The sequence below is a fragment of the Lucilia cuprina genome, chromosome 4, assembly GCF_022045245.1.
Source record: "Lucilia cuprina isolate Lc7/37 chromosome 4, ASM2204524v1, whole genome shotgun sequence".
Taxonomy (NCBI): domain Eukaryota; kingdom Metazoa; phylum Arthropoda; class Insecta; order Diptera; family Calliphoridae; genus Lucilia; species Lucilia cuprina.
This window is the reverse complement of record NC_060952.1, coordinates 89,513,893-89,540,905: the sequence shown is the minus strand read 5'-3', so window position 1 is coordinate 89,540,905 and position 27,013 is coordinate 89,513,893. Positions and strand designations below refer to the sequence as shown.

Sequence of the window (27,013 nt, the reverse complement as noted above, 5' to 3'; positions counted from 1 at the left end):
AATTTTAAACACTTTAGATTTACCATATAGATAAATGTATTAATATTCTTTCTAAGTGTTGGATTTTTCTTCACTTTATTATGTGCATATAAATGTGTTTATCAGTATCTATTATTACACTTATGTATATCTATATATGTTAACATTTCTTTTTGTAACCAAAGTGTTTTTAGATGTTTTTCCTAAGACACTTCATATAATAAATTATTTTAACTGCAGACTAATATTGTAATTGAATACACATAAGTATATACATATTTTTTTTTTAATATGAAACCATAGATATAAGTAAATTAAATATATCTGCATATAGGCTTTTTTATTGCGACAAGAAATTGAAAAGTATAAAAGAATGCTTTTATATTTCGACTATAAATAAATACAATCATTTTAAATATTACGATAATCATATAACTTTAGAAGTATAAATCAATTGGGACAATGAAAATCCCATAATAAACTAGTGAACATCACAGTGAGGAACATCAAGGAATATTGTTAATTTTTCTATCATATTTTTTCCATTATTTTACAGTTTATTTTATAATAACGCTTTCAGTTTTTATAGTTTGTTGTCAATTTCTGTAACTTTTAGAAACCATATTTAGTAGAAATTTAATTTGTGATATGTTTTTCCCATAATAGTAACTTTTCTTTTTACTACTTATCTCATCTTTAAATTACACTAACTATAGATACCACTAAATAGATTTTTATCCGTTTATCTGAGTACTCATTAGTTAGACAAGAATGTTGCTTTTAATTTGCAATGATTGCTTTCATTGCATTTGAGTAACTTGGTATGATGGCAACAAAAACGTAGTAGAACTAAACGTATAGTATCGTTGTCATTCAAAATTAACTCTGATATACGAAACTACTTGGATAGACAAAATTCCTTTAAGGTTTCAATTGCATTTCTGTGCATGTAGAGATTTTCATTGAAAAGGCTGTTTGCAAAGGACAACACTAAAAGTGTTTACGGGTAACTTTTAGAAATTTTGAGATATTAAGAGAATTTTAAATTTAAACAAACACTTAAAGTAGTAAAATATATAGAAATACATACTTATTTTTAATTTTCTTCCCACATCTTATTTTTTCTCTTCTATAGAGGTCAAATATTTATTATAGGTTAAATAATAAGAATTATCTTCAAAACCACAATGTTCTTTTGAAGATAATTATCTTCTTTGATTACGGAGAAAAAAAAATCAATTATACCTAAGACCACCCTCTTAAAAGTTGTACAGAAAAAACTAATCACGCATTTCTTATTTACTATATACAATCAAGATCTTATAAAGTAAACAAGCAAAGAAAGAACATCAAAGGAGAAAAGTATACAGATATCATATAGAAGCAAAAAGAAAACTAACAAGAAAATGTGAACAGTCATATATGATTGTAAGATAACCTACACTATCAGTAAATTTACAGTGATTTGTGAAAGGAGCAGGTCAAATTATTGTTCAATTATTAACGATATTTATGATTAATTCCATTTCTAATTAATTTCTTTTGCAAATTTTTGAAACCTTTTCACATCATACATAAGTTTGTAACAATGTTTCTTATTCACATATATAATGGAGGTATACAACCTAAAGTATAAGTGTTGTCTATGCTGATAACCGAAACTTCATGTTGTTATTTTATTGATAATTTTATAAAATTTGGACTAATAATGAACTATATTTATTTTAATTTACTATAACTAGAACAATTTCCGTTAACATATAACTAACACGTAAAAGTTTTTTTCGTCTTACTCTTTCGTTTGGACCCCATTGAGCATTCAACTAACAAACTGAAAATTGAAAGGACTTGGCTGGATCATTTTAGATATTAATGATAATCTACATACAACAAAATCGATATACTCAGTAGTTTTTATCGTAGATATAACACCTATTAATGCACAGTAATTTTCGTTAAAATTTGTTTTCTGAAGGGTGCCTTATGAGGGAGAACGGTCGTTCCCCCTTGTGGAGAGATTTATGCTCACCTACTTATGTCGAATTTTAGCGCTATACTTGTACATTCTTGCAAGAAGTAACTAAATTTCGAGAGTTTTAACGTGAGCACCTGCCTTGACGGCCTTATCTTATGGTGGTCCCTTACATACACTGAGTAGACTTGAAAACGGTCTATTATCTCCCTTTATTCTTCAATGAAGAACTCAGGTGGCAATTTTTGTACATTGGCTTTGACCGGTCCATGCACAAGTACTTTGCTAGAGTACTCGAGATATCTAATCTCTGACCATTGGATGGGCTCTATTGATTCATCAATAAGCCGAAGACATTGTTCTTACTCACAGGGACACACTGTGGTAATTCTGATATGAACAGAGTATACTCTGAACATATCTGGACAAGGAAGGAAAATTCAATGGTATCATTTGTATATGATACCTTTCATCCATTAACATTCAACCCGTCACACATCTCATTCATACGACATATTCATAAAAGAAAAACATATGACACATTCATTACATAGACGGGTGGGGTAAGACCCGCCGAACCTCACATTCATCCCGTTCCATATACAATTAATACCAACTCATTTCCAAAGCTTAATTTCACAGCCACTCCTCTGTGGGGTATCTGTTGTTTTCGGCAATAGCACCGAACTTATCCCGAAATATTGACTTTATTTTTCATCAGTCTTTTAACCGCCACTTACTCTCTCCACGAATTTGGGTTTGAAACACAGCCACTACGTGGATCCCGAAGGAACCTTAACCAACTGACCAGCAAGGACATAGTACTGCGGTCAACTGGCCACCCGTAGTACCATATTATGCGGTGCTCTGAACTGACCTCTTTCAATCTATGCAATGACTAAGTCAAAGTAGACTGTAACCTCTTTATATCCCGGGATTGCAATAACACCAAGACTGAAGGTATTAGGCACCTCTTTATACTCCGGGATTGCAATAACATCAAGGCGGAGGCTTCACCAAGGTAACATGCTCCCGAGGGGAACCAAGAAGTGGCTGTTAAAGTCATTTTTTGAGAGGGACCTTATATGTGGGGTTGGGTTAATTATGGACCGATCTTCTTAATTATGTCAAATTCACATTTTAAAATACGATACCAAACACACCTTACCTATAAGAAATATTTATGGAAAATTTTAACTATCTAGCTCTTTCTATTCGGACTCTATTGTGTTTTCAACAGACAGACGGACAGACATCTTAGAATTTAATAAGGACAAATAATATATTTACTTTCCCCCCAATTTTTTTGATAGATGGGTATGAAAACGTATACTTTATTCATAAATAAATCAAATAATACTCATACGCCTTTCATAATTTTTAATTGCTCCCTAAAATATGCTACATTTTACTACCTTAATAGCTATGTAAATCGAATTAAATATTTATCATACGCCAAGGTAATGAAAACCGAAAATCTTTAGACCATCAATACATTATTCCGTTGATTAGCATAAAGATTAGTTAATAGACTGGTGGAATGTCTATTAGAAAATTTTTTGACACAATTTTTCCAAAAGTAAAAGTTATTACCAATTCCTCTGATTATTTAGCTAAAATAATCTTTATTAGATATCATAAACCATACTTATAAATGTGAAACCCTTCGTAAAAGTGAATCCATTCAAACGACAGTTTCAAAATTGCAATTTCGTTAAGCAAATTTTAAAATTAGATACATTTTTGAGAAAATCTCTACGTGACTTATATGTTGATGGTTAAAAAAGTTACAAACCTTCCACAGTATTGCAGAGGTGTAGGGTATAGAAAAAACACTTTTACTTAAAAACATTTGTAAACTGTAAGAGAGCATATAAATATCTGTGGACTTTTGACAAAACCACTTATTTAGAAAAAAGGGAATTTTATGACAGAGCCAATTGGAAACACTCTCGATGTTGCAAAAAAAATCTACCAAATTTTGATATAAGATGACTTAGTCGGTGTCTTTTGTTTAAAACTAATATAGGCTTATCCTGACTAGATACAGATATCCGCCTTTATTTGTTATGTTTATTATAAAATTTGAGAAAACTGTCATATAACAAGATAAGTGATTTTGTCAGACATCCACATACATATAAGTAGGTACGTAATGGTGTAGTGATAGCAAACCTCAAACAACATTTGGCAAATAACAAATGCATACATAAACATATACGTATGTATATACACACACTTATGCATTCATCAAACCACAAAAACCTTTAGTATTTGCTTTATGATTTTATACTTTACACTTTTACTCTCGTTCTATATCTCTTAACTACTTCAGTTTATGTGCATTTGTAAGCATTTTTCCTTTAACAGAAAATCCTTGCTTTTGGAAATACAAAAAAAGAACAACTTTCTTGGTTTATTTTCAGATTTGTGCTTATTTAATGTATTTGTAAAATATATAAGACTTTAAATATTTCCTCAATTTAAATGGCAAAAAGACAACTATTTACAGTAAGACAAACAATGTATATATGGATAAAAAAAGAAAAGTAAGAAGTATACAAGCATATTAGAAACTAAATATTAGGAATAGTTAAGCAAATACAAATAGAGAAGCTATAAAGTAAATAGATTTGCACAATTTTAAATTGATGATCAAAACCAAGATTCTTTTAATGTTATCTGGTCTCTATTGGGATAACACCAATGGAACAGAAAACAAAGTAAAGAAAGATTGATAAAAAATTTTACTTTCAAAAAGATGAAAGTAAAATATCAATATCAAATGTAAGATAAATATATTCCATCTTTAAGTTATGCTTCCCTAATATACAAACTATATATATACTATCAGAAATGTCTATACTATAACGTAATAAGGTAAAATCGCATTGCAAAAACATTCTCTTTCACTTCCATACACACAGACATACATATATATGTATGTATATTTGTATCTAAACATTGCACACGTACTTAAATAACGATCTTAACAAAATAAACATTTCAAGGAAAATCTTATGATGTAAGAGCTTGTACAATGTACAAGCACATCTACTAATATGTATGTGTACTATGTGTTTGTAAAAAATTACAAAAAAATAGGAAATGCAAAGGAAGGAAATTGTTGAGATTTCATAAGAGCTCGTTGGAAGACATTGATGGTGTGTTTGAGTAAAAAAGAAACAAAAACTATGGTTATTTAAAAAAAAGACGAAGTTTTTTTAAGCAATGCTGCTGTTAAGGGAAAGCTATAAATATTTGTTTACAAGTGGATAAACATTAGAAATTCTTTAATAAAAACCACAAATAAAACTAAGAGACAACACTTCTGCATTATAAATTTTATAATAAAGTAAATGACATGTGGACATGTGTGCCAAAATATTACTTGATATATAAGAAGCTCGAGCAAGATTGTCAAACAGAAAAATACTTTTACTAAAATTAGAATTATACAGGTAATGATAACCTGTCATCTATTCAACTAGTTTAAAGGATATTAAAAAATGTAATATATAAAACATTTTCAGTTGAAGAACATATTAAATGATTCATTTGATGTGATTAAAGGTTAATTTTATTTAAAAAGAATTAACTGTTCAAAGTTTATAGATCAACACTTTAAAGCTTAGTAAAACATACATTGAAAATTCACTTAAAACTATACAAAATGTAACAATTTTGATTCTAGCTATATGACTAATATATTGATATCATTTTCATTTCCTTACGAACTCATTTTCATAACAGAGTATAAGTTTAAATAAATACCAAGTACGAGTACAAACAATTTAATTACTTTCCTCCACATACATATGTATTTACCCCTTAAGGCTCTTTAGTTATTTAGATTCCTCAAGATATAACTTCTATGTGTAAATAAAACCAAAAAAATATTTACCTTCTAAAAGAGTTTCTTTAGTTTTGGTTACAACAGTTTTAACTTGAATTTGTCACCTGATCTTTGTTGAGCACATAGTTCAACTGTATATGGTATTAAACAAAATCTTTACCTAGCAAATATGTAGTGAAGTGGCAAGAAAACATAGTTTTTGTACAGTTCTATGTACAGTCCAGAATAACAAAATACTTAAATAAATATATTAAGTAATATGCAGCTTGTAGAGATATACTAGATAGATATGTAAATATTTTAATATAATAGGGTGGTAAATAAAAATTAAAAAAAAATAAAAATAATAAAAAATAAAATTTTGTTAATATGGTCAAAGGGGGATCATTCGCCAAAGGGGCACATTTGAATAATAGCGAATTTTTTGAAAACCAAATAATCGAATTTGTCACACTGTACAATTTTCTTTTATTGATTATCTATCATCTCTTAAAGCTTAAAAGATAAACTTTACATATGACGAGAGATAGACGTTATTAATTGTTCCTTAAACGGTTGTGAAAATATTTTGTTTTTTAATTTTTTGTGCCAACTATTTTCAATTTTTGTAATAGAGAAAATATATTGTTTGGTTATAGAATGTCAATAACAAACTTAATAATTTTTTCGATAACATAATTTAAAGCACAAGAAAATTTAACTAAACCCCAAAATGCCTCTGGGGCACATTTGCCAAATACATGTAATACATGTGATATAGAGCAAAATGCTGTTAAAATTCATAAAAAAAATCAGATACTATTTTTTTTAAATTTTGTTGTTATGTTACATGGAATACGCAATAAATATCTGGTTTATTTTATACGAATTATTATGATTTAAGCAATTAAACAAGGAAATAATTTTCTTAATTTTTTGGTTTGTTTTACTATTGATAAATTTGTCCCATTATCTTTGCATATTAAACCCATCGATAGGCGGTATCGCCGTTTTTGGTCAGTATGAAAGTGATGACATAGGAAAGATTAAAATTAATAAGACTGAAGCGAACATCTTTCAGTATCCGAACCAGGAAAAAATTAAGAATATATTATGGATTTTGAAAACGCTTTAAAAAATGTGGTGTTTGGACCCCCTTATATCCTACTTGTACCATTGCTCATAAATTATTGCCACACTCCAGTATTTTATGCCATTTTTGCAAAATTAAAATGATAAGATTATAAATGATACATTCTTCGGTGGCCTTTTATTATTTGATCCACAAAGATCAGAAATTTTCATTTAACTATAAGTGAGTGGTTTTCTTACAAAAAAGTGATCATTATTTTGACATATTTTTATGATTGTGCGGTTGCTAAAGAGCATATTGTATCATTGTATATTATACCTTTGATCACTTCTCTTTGGGATTCCATTGAGTGGACAACAAACCAACATTCTCTTGCAAAACTTTGTGTAATTAGTAAAGGAAGAATATTGCAGAATCCTGTTCTGATTAAACTCTTAATATTTAATTAAAAACTCAAGATTCAAGATCCCGAATAGAGTTATTGGAAGCACCTCTATAACTGGGGTTTAAAATAACTCTATATTGAAGGTTGTGTACCAAGGTATGACATGCATCGGAGTAATTTTTAAAACAATACATATGATGTCGTAAAGTTAAATTGATATTTTCTGCAGCAGCCTAATGTAAACATATAAATATAAAGAAACTTAAAAACACATGTCGTTGTCACCATAAGGAACCCAAAAAACAAAAATAAGCTCAAGGAAATCTGCAACCAACACAGATAAAAGTTTGTATATTCTTTTATTTACTGCAAGTAAATAGCTATGTATATATTGGATCAACATTTATTAGGAATACAGTGTCTGACAAAAACACTGTTAAACAAAAAAGCAGCTAAGAATAACACACATTTATATGATGCTACTATTATGGAAATTGTTATTAGATATTGAGATTTCGAAAACTATCATTAAACAATAACTGTTATATAACAGAAAGAACTAACCAAAAAACTTAAATCTTTGGAAAACTTATTCTGTAAGACCAAAATGTGTTTTTTTTGTTTGCATATATGCATGTGCTTTTACATTAAGATTGTTGTTATCCACAGCATTTATCTCATAAGTTAGGGCCAACATTATGGTTTAGCACAACTCTATTTCTCTAATACAACTGCAAATAGACATACTTGCATACATGCATATGTGTTTCTTCAATTCCAAGTAAGTAAGTATGAAATACATTAAATGTGTATGTTAGTTGACAAAGAGGCTCGGTCATAAGAAGACAAAATCTTAAGTAAAAGCAAATCTCTACAAAAGAAGCATGTTTACCTGAACTTTTTGTTCAGTTCTAAATAATGTTGATGTCATGGTTTGTTGTTATTATTGTTTAACAGGTAATAAAGTGCAAAATAGTTGTTTCTACTGTTTGTACAGCAGCACCAGCAAGTAAGCAAGCAAGCTGTAGCATAACAGTAGCATTTATATGCTATTTTACTAGCACTTGAATTTAACCTCTTGTTTAGGATTGTTTTCCTTTTCCTAGAGTGTTGTGTGTATGAATGTGTTCTGTGGCTCGTTAACCCACATAATATAAGTATGGACTATGCACGTAAATGCAATCAACATGCAATTCCCTTCCTTTACCATCATCACTTACACACATTTACACGCTGAAGCATTAAACTCAAACATGTGTTTTTCATAATGTTTGTCTGGATATTTATTTAGTGGATGGAATACGTTTTTTTTTCAATCCACATGTGTGTGTAATATTATTTGTTTGTTTTTTTTTTAAGAAGGACTGTAAAAGATCCTCATAAAAACCCTCTTAAACTCTTTACAGGAATATGTATTTCAGCAATATTTTCATATATTTTTTTGATTTTATTGTTTGATCATTTTGTTAAATTTATTTATAATAATCTCGTTTTATTTTATGTATGCTGTTTAAATAACATGTTTAGGAGTTTTGTATTATTTTCAAATATTCAAAATTCCGACAATATGCAGACAATATCTGAAGTATTCCTAGACAAAAAGCTTAACCACATAACTCGCATGACCTCTGTTCGGCATTCCTTCAGCATTACTTGGAAGACCGAAGTCAATAAGATAATACATTGAATGATCACACGGGGACACATCAGGTATAAATATGTACCTTAAATATTTGCCACTACATATGAAAACTTAAGATTACTTTTATTGAGACATAACCTTAAATATAAAAATTTTAGGAAAACTTCAGTATTTTAACAAATCTAGATGTACACCTAGATAGTCCAAGATTCTAATAAGGACGGAGAATATTTACTTTAGAATATGGGACTAATATTTCGCTGTGTGTCAATGATAAAAACAATTTATTTTAATCTTCCAAAGATTGAGCATCTTACAAGGATCTATGCAATAAGTTACAATAATCTTTATACCCTATACCTCTTTAGTGGGGAGGGTATATTGCGTTTGTGTTGATGTTTGTAACGCACAATAATATTGGTCCTATACCCATCATAAAGTATACTAATCGGCTCAGAATCTTTGTCTGACTCGATTTAGCTATGTCCGTCCCACTGCCCGTCCGTCCGTCCATCTGTCTGTCTGTCCGTCCATCTGTCTGTCTGTCCGTCCATCTGTCAGTCTAAGTAAAACTTGTAGTTAAACTACAGTTCGCAATTTTGAAGATAATTCAATGAAATTTGTAAATAATATTCTATTGCATCAGGGACGAACTTTATTGAAAATGGTTATCATCGGTTCATTATTTCACCTGGCCCCCATACAACTGTACCCCCGAATAGGGTTTGTTAACATTGTAATCAAACTATAGGTCGCAATTTTGGAGAAAATTCAATGAAATTTGGCACATGATCTTCTATTGCACCGTAGACGAAGTCTATTGAAAATGATTAACATCGGTTCATTATTTCACCTGGCCCCCATAGAACTATAACCCCGAATAGGGTTTGTAAACATTGTAATCAAACTATAGGTCGCAATTTTGGAGATAATTCAATGAAATTTGGCTCATGATCTTTTGTGGTACTGTAGACGGAGACTATTCAAAATAGTTGACATCGGTCCATAATTTTACCTATGCCCCATACAACTGAACTCGGCAAATAGGGCTTTTAAGTTCATAATTACTTTTAATACGAGTATAGTATCTAGACAAAAAGCTACAAAACTAAGCTTTATACTAGCCTTGATGACCCTGATGAACTTTATAATTATATGTCTTCATTTGAACCTAGCCCATATAAAAAGCCCCCATCAAAATTTTACATAAATATCTACAGTTTTATTAAACAATAAATGGCTTATGTATAACTGAGGGAAGGTGCAATTCAACTTAAATGCTTTATTATGAAAACTAAATTACATTTAATTCGTGTAGGGTATTATATGGTCGACCTTGACTGACTATAACTTCTTACTTGTTTACTCTTATTTCGTAATTTTTCCTTATAATTCCTTCCTTAACATTATAGTTGTTGAAATTTTAAAAATTTATGCTGCAGTCTAATAATGCTTCTCCTGCATACTATTTTAAAAGCAACACATATATTGGTGTGAAAGGTATATGTGAAGACCTTGAGGTCAAATATGTTAAGTGTAGTAGCATTAAAGTATATTTCACACTATTTTGTATTTTCCATAAATTTATAATATTATAATTGAAAACAGCAGCAGTCTCAAACGCACACACATGTTTAAATTAAACAAAAAATAAATAAGAAATTATAGTCGGACGTAGCCGACCATATAATACATAACACCAGATTAGAGAATGAAGCATTTAAGTTGAATGCCACTGATATATTTACGAAATTTATTGATGAAATACTTATTTTAGTAAAATAGGACATCAACTCAATCATAAAACTTAAATAGTGTAGGGTGTAATAATAATAACGGGGAAAATTTAAATTCATAATATGTTTTTACAAAATGTCCTCCCATTTCGTGTTTAAAATAAAAGTCAAAACAAACTATTTAAACAAATATTAAATATTTGACATTAAAAAATAATTTTATTGCGCCTATGTATGCATGACATTAAACACATTCTTATAGTTTGTTTAAAAAAAGCTTAGCATTATTAACTGTTATTAAAAACTATTATTAAAAACTTTAAAAATAATATTATTATAACAATACTTATACAATAAGCCTATTAAAGTGTTTATCTATAAAAATAAAATAAAAGTATATAAAAAATAATACTAAATGAATTTTTTCTGCACATAGAATTAATTAAAGATTATTGCTGTGATATCACAGCCACATAGAATTGCACTCAATGAATAAATGATAAATTAAATAAAAAACTGAGAAAACGCTGTTATACATAGTACATCCTTGATAAATAATGACGTCTTTTGTTCTTTATATATTTTCAAGGCAAACATTTAACGGATTTAATTAACTATTGTTCTTTTATTTTCTCTTTTTATAATTTACGCAAAATGAACAATATATTTATCCAGTTTACTGTTTGTTTTTATACAGAAACACAAATATTTAAATGCATATTTCTTGGGAATTATATTTTTGTTTTATTCAGTATTCTGGTTATGTGTAATAGAGCTTTTATGGAAATAAATTCCATACCCTATGTTGGTTTAAGAGTTTACTAAAAAGGAAAAAGGCCAATGGTCCGTGTTCTCGCAAAACTGACTTACCCTCCTCATTCTATTCAACTATGTCAAGTACTTGCCTCCAGAGATATCTCTATATATTTATACTGTTAAGTTACATTATTGTGGTAGTATATACTAAGTGAAAATGACATCTATAGTGAACTCTATAGTCCTGACTATAGTATTAACTATAGTTCAGACTATAGTCCACCATATAGTATAGACTATAGTCCACTATATAGTCTACTCTATAGTCCTCTATAGTCTACTCTATAGTCCTCTATAGTCTACTCTATAGTCCTCTATAGTCTACTCTATAGTCCTCTATAGTCTACTCTATAGACTAGACTATAGCCTAGTCTATAGACTATTCCTGACTTTAGGTCACTCTACTCTATAGCCCTGACTATATTAAACTCTACAGTCCACTCTATAGTCCAGACTATAGTCTGCTCTATAGTTCACTTTATAGTCTAATTTATAGACTAGACTATAGTCTAGTCTATAGACTATTCTATAGTCCACTCTATATACTATTCCTGACTATAGTGCACTCTATAGTTCAAATTATAGTCCACTTTATAGCCCAGATTTTAGTCCTCTTTATAGCCCAGATTTTAGTCCACTTTATAGTCTAGACTATAGCCAACTCTACAGTCCACTATTTACCAAACTCTTTAGTAAACTATTTACCAAACTCTATAGTCCACTCTATAGTCCACTCTATAGTCCACTCTATAGCCCACTCTATAGTCTAAACTATAGTCCACTCTATAGACTATTATATAGTCCACTCTAAAGTTTATTCCTGACTATATTGGATTCTATAGTCCACGCTATAGTAAACTCTATAGTCCACTCTATAGTCCTATGGACTATTCTATAGTCCAAACTTTAGACTATATATATATAGTCTGAACTATGGAATATACTATATTCTAAGCTATTGGATAGACTATGGTCCAAACTATAAACTAGGCTACAGTATGGACTGTTGACTAGAAAAAAGTCTAAACTAGAGACTAGACTATAGTTCAGAATATGGTATACTTTATTGTCTAGACTATAGTATATTCTTTAGTCCAGACAATAGTATATTCCATAGTCCAGGCTACACTCTATTCTATAATCCAGACTATATTTTATTATACGGTCCAGAGTGTACCACCGAATTTTTCTGAAAACAAAATTTTTCCAATACCGAAGAAAAAAATCTATAAAGTTTAAAATAAAATAATAATTTAACTAAAGTAACAATAAATTCCACACATTTTTCAATTACCATAACTAACACCATTAAATATACGTTTGAGTATTATATTGCATAAATATACGAGTGTCGGTCTTTTTCAAAAATCAGTAATAATAAAATGTTTAGTAACTAATTGCTAAGTGAATGCAAATTTATCAACAACTCTCGCTTATTTGTCTAGTAAAATGAATAAGATAAACATAGTGTATGTAAAATAAATATCATAAAACATATAGTTTTTTTTTATAGCGCTTCCGTGTCGGAAATGCTAAAACAATTCATAAATTGTCTGTTAGAGTCAAGTGGAATGTATTTAGTAGTTGAACATTATACTTGTGTATTGTTATAAATATAAATATTTGTCTGTATATCCGTCTAACTGTCTGTCTTTATGTCTGACTATCTGTCAGTTTATTTGTCTTGATAAAATATTATATGTTATTTTATGCTTTTGGGGAAAAAAATATTCATAACTGCTGTAGACTAAGAACTATGTTAACTTGTTTATGAATATAAATAAAGTGGTTAAATATAAATGTGTTTTTTTATTAATTATATAAAAAAGTAGTTTATTTCTTTTCAAATTAAAAACTCACATGAAAACTCAACATAAATATGAATACATATGTGTAATAGATCTGCTCTCAAAAAGAAATGGTCAAACGATGATCGAAAGGACAAAATTTAACCAATTGTAATAAGATAGATTTTTGAATGTACAGATATACAGGTAAGCAAGCAATTATATGAATTATATACGTATGAGTAATATATAGCCGACTATGATAAGAATTTTAAAAGAACATATCTAATAAACAACTATGTAATTTAAATTGATGCTGAAATATGCTTGAAACTTAAAAAAATAATAATTTATAAAATTTTCTATAAAAATAAAGAACTACATGTTTGTACAAATGTGGACATTTATATATATGTGTACTTATATGCATTACTATTTTTCTATTTAATTTCCTCTTGGGAAACTGATAACCATACGTAATTAACTCTTTATACATACACACACATATATGTATATATTTCATACATTTTAAGCATTTAAAAATATATATAAACTACAAAATAAAAATTTAACTACTTGTGAAATTATAAAACCAAAGCTGATTATAAGTGACCTGAAGTAATTGCTGTGATATCAGTTGAACTTATTCTATCAACATTTTATTATAGCAATTTAATGGACAAAAACTGCTTAATGAGTATTTATCAAAAAAAGAAAAAAATATATAATGGGGCGACAAAAAAATACTTAATTATAATTTAGTTGAATGTGCAAAAATATATTTGCAATGAGCATTTTGGCGTATATTATAATAGTTATTGACTTACAAGAATACGCAAAAGGTCATAGAAAATTAATTAGTAATCATATAACCGGCTCCCTGGGTAAACAGTTTGTACAAAAATTCTCTAAACAACACTAAACACTAGAGTATAGAATACAGTTAAGATACGAATAGAGTCCATATTATAAAATGAACGATAGACTGGACCGCAGACTAGACTATGAAACAACTTGCTTAATTAGTTTGATCTGGAATATAATGCAGTCCAGAGTAGTGAACGATATTTTAATAATAGTTTGGAGTATACGATATCATTGAATATAGAAAAGTCATCACTATAATGACCTTATAAAGGTCTTATACTTCAATCAAAAACTACACACCAAAACTAGACTATGCTATAAACTATACTATAGTCTATAATAAAGAAGAAACTATTGTCTGGACTATAGACTAGGCTATAGTCTGGACTATAGACTATATATCTATAGACTATAGTCTGGACTATAGACTAGGCTATAGTCTGGACTATAGACTAGGCTATAGTCTGGACTATAGACTAGGCTATAGTCTGGACTATAGACTAGGCTATAGTCTATAGTTCAGACTAGGCTATAGTCTGGACTATAGACTAGGCTATAGTCTGGACTATATACTAGGCTATAGTCTGGACTATAGACTAGGCTATAGTCTGGACTATAGACTGGGCTATAGTCTGGACTATAGACTAGGCTATAGTCTGGACTATAGACTAGGCTATAATCTATAGTCTGGGCTATAGTCTGGACTATAGTCTAGACTATAGTATGGACTATAGACTAGAACATATTCTGGACTAAAGACTAGGCTATAGTCTAGACTATAGACCAGGCTATAGTCTGAACTATGGACTAGGCTATAGTCTGGACTATAGACTATTCTATAGTCTGGACTATCTGTCTAGAATACTCACAATATTATATCTACGTCTAGAGATATACTAGTTGTATTTCGAATATAGTAAGAACTTTAGACTAACCTAGATCAACTTTTCTAAAGTTATTATTTAAGTTGATATTTATAATACACAAACAATATCTTTATTGTAATTTTATTATTGTTTTTCAAGTTTTACTTACTATTTGTAAGTGTTTCTAAAATTAACAATATTAGCATTTCATTCTCCTTGTCAGCTTTTCACATTAACCACATAGATATAGATTATTTACTATTCTTAAAAACGTAGTGCATGGTTTTTATTATTTCCTTATTTTTCGTTTATTTCTTTAATGATTATTTTGAAATTACATTATTTATTGTAATCTGTGTTTATTTGCTCTGTATTTTAATTCACTTGTGTATTTAAAAGTTTTTGCTATTTCATTGCACTTGTTCTTGTTAGTTATCAGGCAGAGCTTACTAAAAATGCAGGTGCCAGATTAAACGAATTGAATTTTTAATAGGAATAGTTCAATAGTTTCACTTTTTCTATGAATGTGAATTATAACGAATTCTATTCTGTCCAACCTTACCATGTGAACATAATATTAAACAATTACTACAAAAGGATCTCAAATTTGGTCTTTTCTGGCTTTAAAAGAAAAAAAAAATTTAACACATTTTTCCCACTAGGAAGACAACTTTATTCTCTTAGCAATTTTCAAAATAAATGTATAGAGGAATATTATTTTCTATAGTTCTATTTGTTGTTTTTATTTTCTCTGCTACTTTTTGTTGAATTTAATTTAATGATAATAATGTCCCTTATATTGTTGTGTCAATGTTAGATTTACTTCTTTTTACAGATTTTTTTTGCACATTTCTTCAAAAAGGAAACAGCTAAAGGACTAAAAACTAGAACTGGTTTATATGTATTCTTATTTAGTTTGTTCTTCTGTGAGTTTATTGTGATATGCAGTTTTCTATATATTATTCTTTACGAAAAAATAAACAAAAAGAAAAATTGAAACTGAAATGAACAAAAAAATCATCAAGTTTTTCTTTTTCTCATAATATACATCTGTTCGTAATAGTTTAAGTTTTGATGTTCTTTTTCATTTCGAACATACACATTAAACTACTAACCATAGTTGGTGTTTGTATTATGATGTTATAAAAATTAAGGAGTGTCACAGTTTAGTGTAGAATGGTATTGCGAATGTTTTTGAAACAGACCAATGCGAGAAAACCATCAAGGATAGATAAGACAGATAAGACTATATACTAGATTATAGACTAGTTAATAGACCAGACTATAGATTAGATTATAGAATAGACTAGACTATAGACTAGACTATAGAATAGAATATAGAATAGACTATAGACAAAACTATAGACTAGACTATAGACTAGACTTTAGACTAGACTATAGACTAGACTATAGTCTAGACTATAGACTAGATTATAGACTAGACTATTGACTAGACTATAGGCTAGACTATAGACTAGATTATAGACTACATTATAGACTAGATTATAGACTAGATTATAGACTAGATTATAGACTAGACTACAGACTACACTATAAACTAGAATATATATTATAATGTAGACTAGACTATTGACTAGACTATGGACTGGTCTTTGGACTAAACTATAGAGTAGACTAGACTTGACTATGGTCTATAGACTCACTACATATTTTCAAACTGTCATACTCCTACATGTTGTTTTCTTTCAACATTTAAGTTTCTGCCACTAGTGTTGGTAAAATTAATAGTATTGTCTCTGTATGTGTGAATGTGTAAATACAACTATAAAATAAATAGAGTTTATATTGTTTATTTTTATTATATATTTATATTTTTTCTCTTTCTATTATATATATATTTTTTTAATTACTTCTTTGGTTATTTTAATTAAATAAAGAAAGAGTGTAAAATGAAAGTGTCAACAAGGCGTATGTGTAATATTTTTTTAATTCTGATTTAATTTGTTCAATAACAAGAAACAAGCAACTTATACGTTGATAAGTATGATGTTGAGAATGAACAACTTGACCATTAGATAAATAGAATTAAATGTGTATCAAGAAAATTAAGGTCTATTGCTTTTAATAGTTTTGACTTTTACTGATAGTTAAGAAAACGAATAAGGAGAAATTCAATTAATACTGAAGGAGGTCATTATCACAGATCACATTAAGTGAAAAAGTATAAAACTGAAAAGAAATGTATTAAAATATATAGAATGTTAAGTTTAATTTGCAGAAACTTTTAAAATTTGATATTTTTAATATGAAATAATAATATTAATTACTGGTATAAGTTTCCTTTAATTATGTATAATTAAATTTTTAAAATATTTTTTTTTTCTATTTAAAGTAATTTAATATTTATATTATTTAATGGGTACATTTTATACAAAATACTTAATATTTATTTACAAAATGTTAATTACCAACATTAACTAGTACTTATTAACTGTAATAAAATATCTTAGTAAATGTTGTTGTTGTTTGTTTTTTTGTATCCTTTTTCATGACTTAATGTTTTTTTTACACCTTTAAAGATGCTGAAATATGTACTGTATATATAAAGTAATAAAGTAGAAATTTAAAACATTTTATTTTCTAAGTGAAATGTGATGAAGTAGAAGAAAATCATCAGACGTTAACAAATAAACCCATATAAAATGCAGATGTAGTGTAAAAGTCTTAAGTTGATCGTTTTAGTAGTGAAAAAAATTTTAAAAATAGAAGTCGACAAGAAATGTTAATATGGGTAGACTAGAAATTTCACTAGCTCTGTTAGTTGAAGTTATATTATCCGCATTTGAATGAAAATTAATTACTTGGTTAATGATAATTGAAGAGTTTCAATATAACCTGTAAAAACGTAGTAATGTTTTATAATTGTCAAAAAATCTTACATTTCTTTTTTTTACAAAAATACAAGTTAAATGTATTGCTTTTAAAATACCCATACGATCCATACTTCTATACATTCATAGGTAAGGTTTGGTTGGATGATGGATAATACACCAAATCCTAAGAAATGCACTTAGGCCACTATCGAGCTTGTTTTGTGCTCCTTTTCATGAAAAAAAAAACATATTTTGTTCACTGAGTATATTATTTCTCAATGTTCAGAAACTCAGTTTTCTGAAAGTAATTCCTATCAATTTTCCAATCAGTGTTAGTCAGGAATGTTATTCCCAGAATAACATCACATCCAAGGTACTTGGATCTAACTTCGACGAATGTCTGACAGTGACAGAGAAAGTGCACTGGGAGAGTATTCAGTTAAAGCTTTCCTAAAATCCAATATGGTCTTAGATTTAAATATATCACCTGATATCGCACTAGTTACTCTCTGGCTGTCGGTAAATATATTAAGGGCTGTTGGCACTATATTTGTTCTATTCCAATTAACACATTCCTTTATTGCTTAGACTTCTGCCTGGAAGCTTGTGTCACGATTAGGTAAACAGTGGTATATTTCTGATTCTGGGTCACTTTTATCCCCTAGGCCCACTTTATCCCACAATTTAGAGCCATCCGTGTAACAATGGTTTCCAAGACATTCTATCTGGGATCAGAGTTTCAAAGTTTTTCACATATTCTGTGTCTGGTATGCGATCAGATGTGTCAGTTTACTGCTTTTGGCCAGTTCAATACATTTATAGTATATAAAAAATATAAACTTTTAAGCTATTAAAACATTAAAGGAAAGAGATTTATAAAGAGTCAAGGCCATATAAACAAATATAACTCATCAATAAATAATGGTATCCATACTAACTTTGGCACAAATATTGATTTTATTACAGTAATTTCTTCACGTTTAGTCCATCACTTACATAAAAAACAATAAAACAAAACTAATTTCAAAATTATTCAAGTTGCTCTCCCACAAATTAAGAGTTTACATTCAGTTACCATTTTTGAAGACGCCGGTATATTTAACAAAAAGCCACCAATCATTTCGTATCAGCTTTTATCTCTACTGTAGGTTTGTAGTTTAATTTCAATTTCACAAAATTCTGATAACATCAAAGATCGTAAGTTTTTTATTTGACATTATCTTTGTTAAAAGAAGCAAAATTACCTATATAAGTTTTATAAAATGAATAATTTTCTATTTCATATTAATCCTACACCACACAGACAATATTTTATTTAATATTTATTTATTTTAGAAATACATAATCTTTAGATTACCACAGACTTCATACATCTTTATGAAGGTAATTTAAATATTTCCTTTCTTTCTTCAACATGCTGTGATTTAAGATTAAAAAAAATTCCCAGCACCTAAAAAATGTTTCTAAACTTTTCCATTTACTTTTTTTAGAGAAAAATTCTATATTTAATTGTTTTACAATTAACTTACAACTTTTTTTCTTTCTCTTACTTAAAAACACTCATATCAAACTTTATTAAAATTTTCCTCAACTAACAACACTGTTCAACAATGAAATTATCTTTTATGAAAAATTATTAAAGTATTAAAGTTTCTGAAATATTTATTATTTTTTTTTTTTTTGAATTTACCCTTGTTTAAGCGATCAAAATAGATATTTTTTTAATTTTTTTGTTTGATTACTTAAAAAAAATCTAGAGCAAATATAGTTCCATCTGTAAGTTATAAACATTCAAAGTTGAATATTTTAAAATAATGAAGATGGAAAATTTTTAAAATTCCTAGTTGACTTAAAAATAAGATATTTTCAAAAAAATTGTTTTCGGAAAATTTTTTAAAACCTCATCTTGATTCAAAAGCATTTAGGTTATCATAATCTTGCACTTAAAATTCAAAGGAGATAAAAGATATGTATATAGTTTCTTGTAGACCAGTGAAATTTTTGCATAAACAGCATGATCTTATAGACCTTGTTACTGCAACAAAGAAAAAACAAAGAGGAAAATTTGCAAAACAGCAGGAAAAAGAAAAACTTTTAAAAAAAAAAAACTCCTCAAACTTATGACAGTGTTTTGTATATTATAGGGTATGAATAGTGAAAAATGTTTAAAGTAGCATATGTTATGCTATTTGCTCATGATTGTTAAAGTTTTTTTCTTCAACTCCCCGTCTCGCTCTATCTCTTTACTATACATTTTCTACTAGACAGCTTTCTAGTAAATGTAAAAATTTTCTACAAGATATACATAGGTATGTATATAGTTTAAGTTTCTATATGTTTTTTTTTTTTTTTTGTATATTTTTATCAAGATAGTTGCAAATGAACATATGTATGGGTATGAAACATATGGGTGAGATTTCATAGGAGTGATATAGAAGCAAAGTTAGCTATCTCCATTTTTTCAAGAAGCAGTCTGTTAGTGTCATATAGTAGCCAAGGGTCTCCGGTAGGTTAGTGGTTAGTGTTCTAGTCTGGTAGACCAGAGGTGGTGGGTTCGATTCCCACTCTGAGACACTGGTTATGAAGCGCACAACAGGCCCGATAAAGGCCTAGGTTTGTTAGTGTCGCATAGTAGCCAAAGGCCTCCGGTAGGTTAGTAATTAGTGTTCTAGTCTAGTAGACCGGAGCTGGTGGGTTCGATTCCCACACTGAGACACTGGTTAAGGAGCGCACAACAGGCCCGATAGAGGCCTAGGTATATTTCTTCGGATTTGATGTATATACATCCTCCTTTTAAACTTACTAACTAACTAGTAGCAAAAGGCTATTGTTTAATCAAATACACGAGAGAAAAGTTTACGTTTAAATGTTTAATCGACAGCAAAGATCACAGACTTGATTAAAGATTACTACTTTTACAATTTCTTAATGTATTAAAGTGTAGATTGTCTACTTTGATTCTTCACATATTCATACGAAAGTGTTCATAGGAAAGTTTATGCAAATTCAGTTGTTCAGAGTAACGAATAAGAAACAACTAGAAAAAAAACATATTATTTAGCAAAGACATTTTCTTTTTGACTACTCAACAAGATAACAAAATTGGTTTAAAATAAAACAAAGCAACAAAAATGGAATGTACAAAATAGAAGTTGTATTAAAAAGATATAAAAATTTTAAAATTTTCTACTTCTAAAAGATTTGTATTAAATTAAAGTTGAAAGTGTTAGCAGAAGAATACTACAATTGGAAATGTTTAGATTAACTTAAATAGAAACAAAAACCTAATAGATGATTATTCTTAAAAAATCAGTGTTTTTTACCTGATCAATTCTATAATTATGATTAAATAGATAGATCATGTGCGGATCATAAATACTCACTAAAATACTAAATGGCTGCAAATAATTTTGAAGACTCTAGCTGTTATATTTTCTCAAACATACTAATTTAAGATTAGACCAATGTGGGAGGTGGCAAGCCTACTGTAGCTAACCCCCATACGTTCATTAGAATTTTATATAGGAATACCTCTCAATCGATGCGTATTATGTACTAAACACGTTTAAAACAATTTATATTAGAATGATCCTTACTTCATTGAAAATTCTGACTTTAGTGTAATTTTTGAAAAATAAAATATTATATAATTATAATTTTTTCTTAATGAGTCTTAAAAATTCCGTAATTTTGAACTGGTTAAGGAAAAAATGATTTTAAAATTTTTGCAAAATTTTTATGCTCCACAGTATGTTTTTTGTGGATTGGAGTGGAATATTATTTTCATTTTTTATCAAATTGTCGTAATTTTTAGCCTTTACAGAAAAATATTAAAAAAATAGTTTGGCATTTGGTTCATTTCAGATTTTTATTTTTTTTAGTTTTTTTTAAATTTACTTATGTGCTTCTTATATTACAGACCAGAAATACACTAAGACAAATTTTAATTATTTTTTCCATGATTGGCTCAAAATTATGGAATTTTTGACACCCAATTAGAAAAGTTTGCAGATTCTTTTAACATAATATACTGAGATCAAAAAGATTTTTCTTAATTTTGTAATTTAAATGCATCGTTTTAGAGGTATTCCTCCTAAAATGTGTTCCAGGGGACACCCTAATGTTCATATATTATTAAGGACTCTTGCAGTTTTTAAGATATACGATATCGTAATTTAGAAATAAAAAGCCTTTAGTTCATTTAAGAAATAATATATTAAGGTTTTCTCATTCCATCTTTAAAATAACTCCATATGAGTCCTTTGAGTTTCTAAGATGATATGGAATTGTCTGTCCATCTGTCTGTCGGTCGGTCTGTTTAGCTGTACAAAGCTTTGTCTACCCATTTATTTGTATATATAAAGTTAAAAATCTGAAATTAGATATATATGTAAAGTTTCAATATTCTGTGTTTTTACAGTATCTAACAGTGACTTTTGTCTGTCATTCCATCTGTCTGTCACTCTGTTATAAGCAACATGATTTATCCATAAAATATTGTTAATTAAACAAATTTTCCAAACTTAATTTGACATTTAGTTCAAGCACAATTTTTATTAAAACCTAAATAGTTCCATATTATATTACAGACCAAAGACTATATTAACTTAGTAGACCATCTTACAATGTTTAACTTTACGCTACATAAATTCATTTTTCAAAATTACATACTACATACTCCAAAAGAAAAGTGCAAAATTTTTATAAATATTGCAAAATAACTATTTTAGAACATATCTTGCTTTGTTTTTTAATAAAAGGATTAGAAAAAAAATACATACAACTTTTGGCTATAATAAAATAATAAAAAGATTAAAGAAACAAAAATTATTCCTAAAAAAAAGCTGTTTTCTTGTATATGTGTTTTAGTTATTAAAATGCAATCATTATAGAAAATATGTCAGTATAGTTTAATATTTATATATGAATAAATTATAGCTTTATCTAAAAAAAGAGAAATATGAAAAAAAAACTCAAGGACCTGTTTGTGAAAACTCTTATTTTTTTCTATAACACTCTGTAACAAAGTTATAGTCGTAATATGTAAAAACAAAAAATAAAATAAAGTTTTAAAAATTAAAAATATTTGTTCTTTCTACTTAGAATTTTGCATATTTAACTAAAGGTATAAACTATATATTAAATATATGCATGCATGTAAATATATTTGCAAGTGCGTAAAAGTATGTATGTATTTAAATAATACATTTCTGCTTGCATGTGTGTGTATGTCCTTGTTTGTTAACAACGTCATAAATTTGTTTGTAAAAAAATGTTGCTGTTGTTGTGGATGATGTTCTTTCATTCTTAAATTTTTGTTTATTTAAAATAAATATTAGGGTGTACTCATTTTAGAAAAATGTTGCAGTCAATAGTCTAGTCTATAGTCTAGTCTATAGTCTAGCCTATAGTCTAGTCTATAGTCTAGTCTATAGTCTAGTCTATAGTCTAGTCTATAGTCTAGTCTATAGTCTAGTCTATAGTCTAGTCTATAGTCTAGTCTATAGTCTAGTCTATAGTCTAGTCTATAGTCTAGTCTATAGTCTAGTCTATAGTCTAGTCTATAGTCTAGTATATAGTCTTGTATATAGTCTAGTCTATAGTATAGTCTAGAGACTAGTTTTAGCTGTCAATTAAGGTATATTCCAGTATGAATCCACTAACGAGTCGTAATACTTACTAATCCGATATTTGTTGTATACTAAAACAAAAGTAACGCCATTAATATTCATTTGTTTGTCTTCTTGTCTCAGCGAATAGTCACATATGCAGACATTTAAAATATATTTATTTATATTTTTTATGTTTTGAAAGTTTATATTTTTATTTTGTTTTTGTTCTCAGTGTTTATTTTTTTGCTGTTTTTGTTTTTTCTTTTGCATAAAAAACTTTGTCTGTTGATAAGTGGTGGGTGTAAGTTGGCTTAGGATTAAAAGTTCTTACACTTTTTTCGATTTAGGGCGTCCAGTTGGTTTATTTGAATATAGTACATACAGAACATTTATGTAAATGTTACATGTCTTACGTGAGTTTTGTAGTTGGAATTTAATAGTTCAGATTTCACGTGATATATTATGAGAGCAATTTCAAGTCTTACGTAAAAAATTAAAGCTTTTTGGACGATTTCTATTTAGAAACCCTTTCTAAAATATACCACCCAGAAAAAACTAACAAACCAAATAAAATCCTTTAACAATAAAAAAACATTAAAAACAAGAAAAAAGTTACAGTTGTCTTTGGTTGATCATACGATACCCTTCACTAATTATTATCGTTGTTTAGGAAACTGCTCTAATGTAGAGATTTATATCAGTTGTGATCTGGTTTTGTGTTAATAATTAATGACTTATTAATGTTTTACGTGTTTAGAATATTAAATAAATTTTGTATAAATTAGGTCACTTTTTTGGTTTAGTGTTAATTGTTTAAAATAAAATTATAAAAATTTTTTAAAATAAAATTTTAAAAATCTTTTAAAATAAAATTTTTAAAATTGTTTAAAATAAAATTGTAAAAATTTTTCAAAATTGTTGGCTATTGTTTGTTGTGTTACACATTTCTCCACAAATCGATATTTCTAACCCAATGTAGTGGTGTAGGCTATGAAAAGTCTTGAACTATGCTTGTACATGCCAGAACGAACAAAAAGAAAAAAAGAACATGAATAAAAAATTCTTACAGACATAATGGCAGTTATAATTTAAAATTCTTTTTTAACTTTAAAATAAATAGAAAAATCAGTTTTTAAAGACTTTCTTAAATACGATTTTAATTTAAATTTTTCTTTTTATGTGTGAATAACAAGAATTTTTTCTTAAAGTCTTTAAGTAGACTACTAATTGGAAATAAAAGTGAAGAAAAATATAATAATAATAATAAGAGAGTAAATAAAAAATTGTAATGATATGATAAACCGACATTTTATAAAGAAATAAAGGGCTCTATGATGAACATATTAATTTGTAAAATATTTTTGAGATTAAATTTTATATTCAATGTTAAATAACGTTGTGAAAATATTAAATATACCCTACATCACTATAATTAAGAGGTATTATGCATTTCGACTCTGAATCACTGAGTTGTTATAGCTATGCCCGTCAGTCCGTCTGTCCGTTCGTCTGTCTGTGTGTCAATGTAAAGCTTGTGCGTAGGCTAAGGTCGCAATTTTCAAGGTAATTTTATGAAATTTGTCATATACTTTTCTCTTGATCCAAGGAAAAACATAGTGGTCTAGCCCAATACAACCGTAGCCTCCGAATGGGGCTTTTAGGCTCATAATTGTGATAAATGTACTAGCATGTCAACAAAAATTGGCTAAACTAAGTTTTATGGCATTTTTTTTTCGTAACGACCGGACTTTGTTTGACCCTAGCCGTGATAAAAACTCTCCTTCAGAAAATGACTTAAAGTTCAAAATTTACTTATAAACACTAATAACACGACTTAATTCTAAAATATGTAAAAAAAATCCAGAAATAAAGTAAAAAACAAATTAAGTGCTCTATTATTTAAAAAAGTAAGAAATTATAATCGGGCGAGATCGACCATATAATACCCTACACCTGTTACAAATAGTAAAATGTGGTTTAGTTTTCATAATAAAACATTTAAGTTGAATTTTACCTCGCTTCAGCCATTTATTGTTGAATAAAACTGTGGACATTTGAGTCAAATTTTGAAGGGGACCTTTTACAGGATCTAGGGTCAAATGAGGCCCTATAATTACAAAGTTCATTATGGTCATTAAGGCCAGTAAAGAACTTGATTTTGCAGCTTTTTGTTGTCATTCGACATAATCAACTTAAAAGCCCTATTCGTCGGGTTCTGTTGTATGGGGGCTAGGTGAAATAACGGATCGATGTTAACCGTTTTCAATAGGCTTTGCCTCTAGGGCAAAAGAAGATCATGTACCAAATTTGATAGAATTATCTTCAAAATTGCGACCTGTAGTTTGATTACAATGTTTACATAGACAGACAGACGGACGGAAGGACATATGGACTTTAAGGTGGGTATATGACTAATATTATTATGTGTTACAAACATCAGCACAAACCCAATAAACCCTCCTTACTAAAGTAGTGTAGGATATAAAAATAATCCATAATCCATCCACTCGGTTAACATATTTTTGTAAAACTTTGGAGACAGTTATTTGGCATATAATTAACATATACATTTAAGTCCTTAAATGACAAGCTTTTGATATAAAGGACCTTATGCAAAAACGATTATTAACAAGTTAACAGTGGGTTACTACATACTTAATAATCGTTTTTGCATAAGGCAGTAAGAATATAAGTTTCATTATAATCGAATATCACACTCTTACATGTTGAGTTTGTAAATTGAAAATTTCTACATACCAAAGAAAAGTACATTCAAAAACAAACAAAAACATTTGTAAAACAAATCACTTATTTTATAATTAAAATTTTCTATTTTACTCTTATTACAAATCTATTTACAAAATATAATTAATATTTAATTATATTGCTTTTAGCAAATACTAAATCTCACATACGCATAATGCACAATAATAATTTTACATTTGTGTATTAAAGGCAAATCCTTTTGAAATATATATATGCATTCTCTTTTTTCCAACTTAAGTTCTACATTGTATTTATACAATAAATATAAATTTTCTTAATGCCTAGTAAAACAAAATCTTATCTGCATTGCAGACGTCAAATTACTCTTTTCTACTGTGTAAGTATTTACGGAAAAATTTGCATATTTTATGTGCATTTCGGTTTAAGTCTAATGATTTTGACTTCTTTGAATGGTAAATTTACAATGAATAAATGGATGAATGAATGAATGTTTAAAATATTTATTTCGTTTTGCCTTTAAAATACCTACAGTCAATTGTTATACAGTTTTATCACATTATTTTCAATTCATTTAATATGTAAACATATTTGCACATTAATAATCATTACGAAACTGTCAATATGTTTGTTGAAAATATGAAAATCAATAAAAAAATAATATACATATATTCATAATATAAATGTTTATGAATATATAGCATATAAATATATGTAATTAAATTAAAATTTTATCTTTTGTTTTAATATGTTATCACATTCATTTGCATAACATTACCTAGTTTTGTAAAATTAATATACAAAAGTATTGATTTTATTTTAATATTTAATTTGAATATACTAAGTTTAAAATATTGATTTACAC

At 28.1% G+C, this 27,013-nt stretch overlaps 1 protein-coding gene across 1 annotated transcript in view; it reads right to left on the bottom strand.

Annotated features, from left to right (window-relative positions):
* Positions 1-27,013, bottom strand: part of LOC111675505 — a 111,044-nt gene that overhangs the window by 31,746 nt on the left and 52,285 nt on the right. The gene's annotated exons all lie outside the window — the stretch shown is intronic.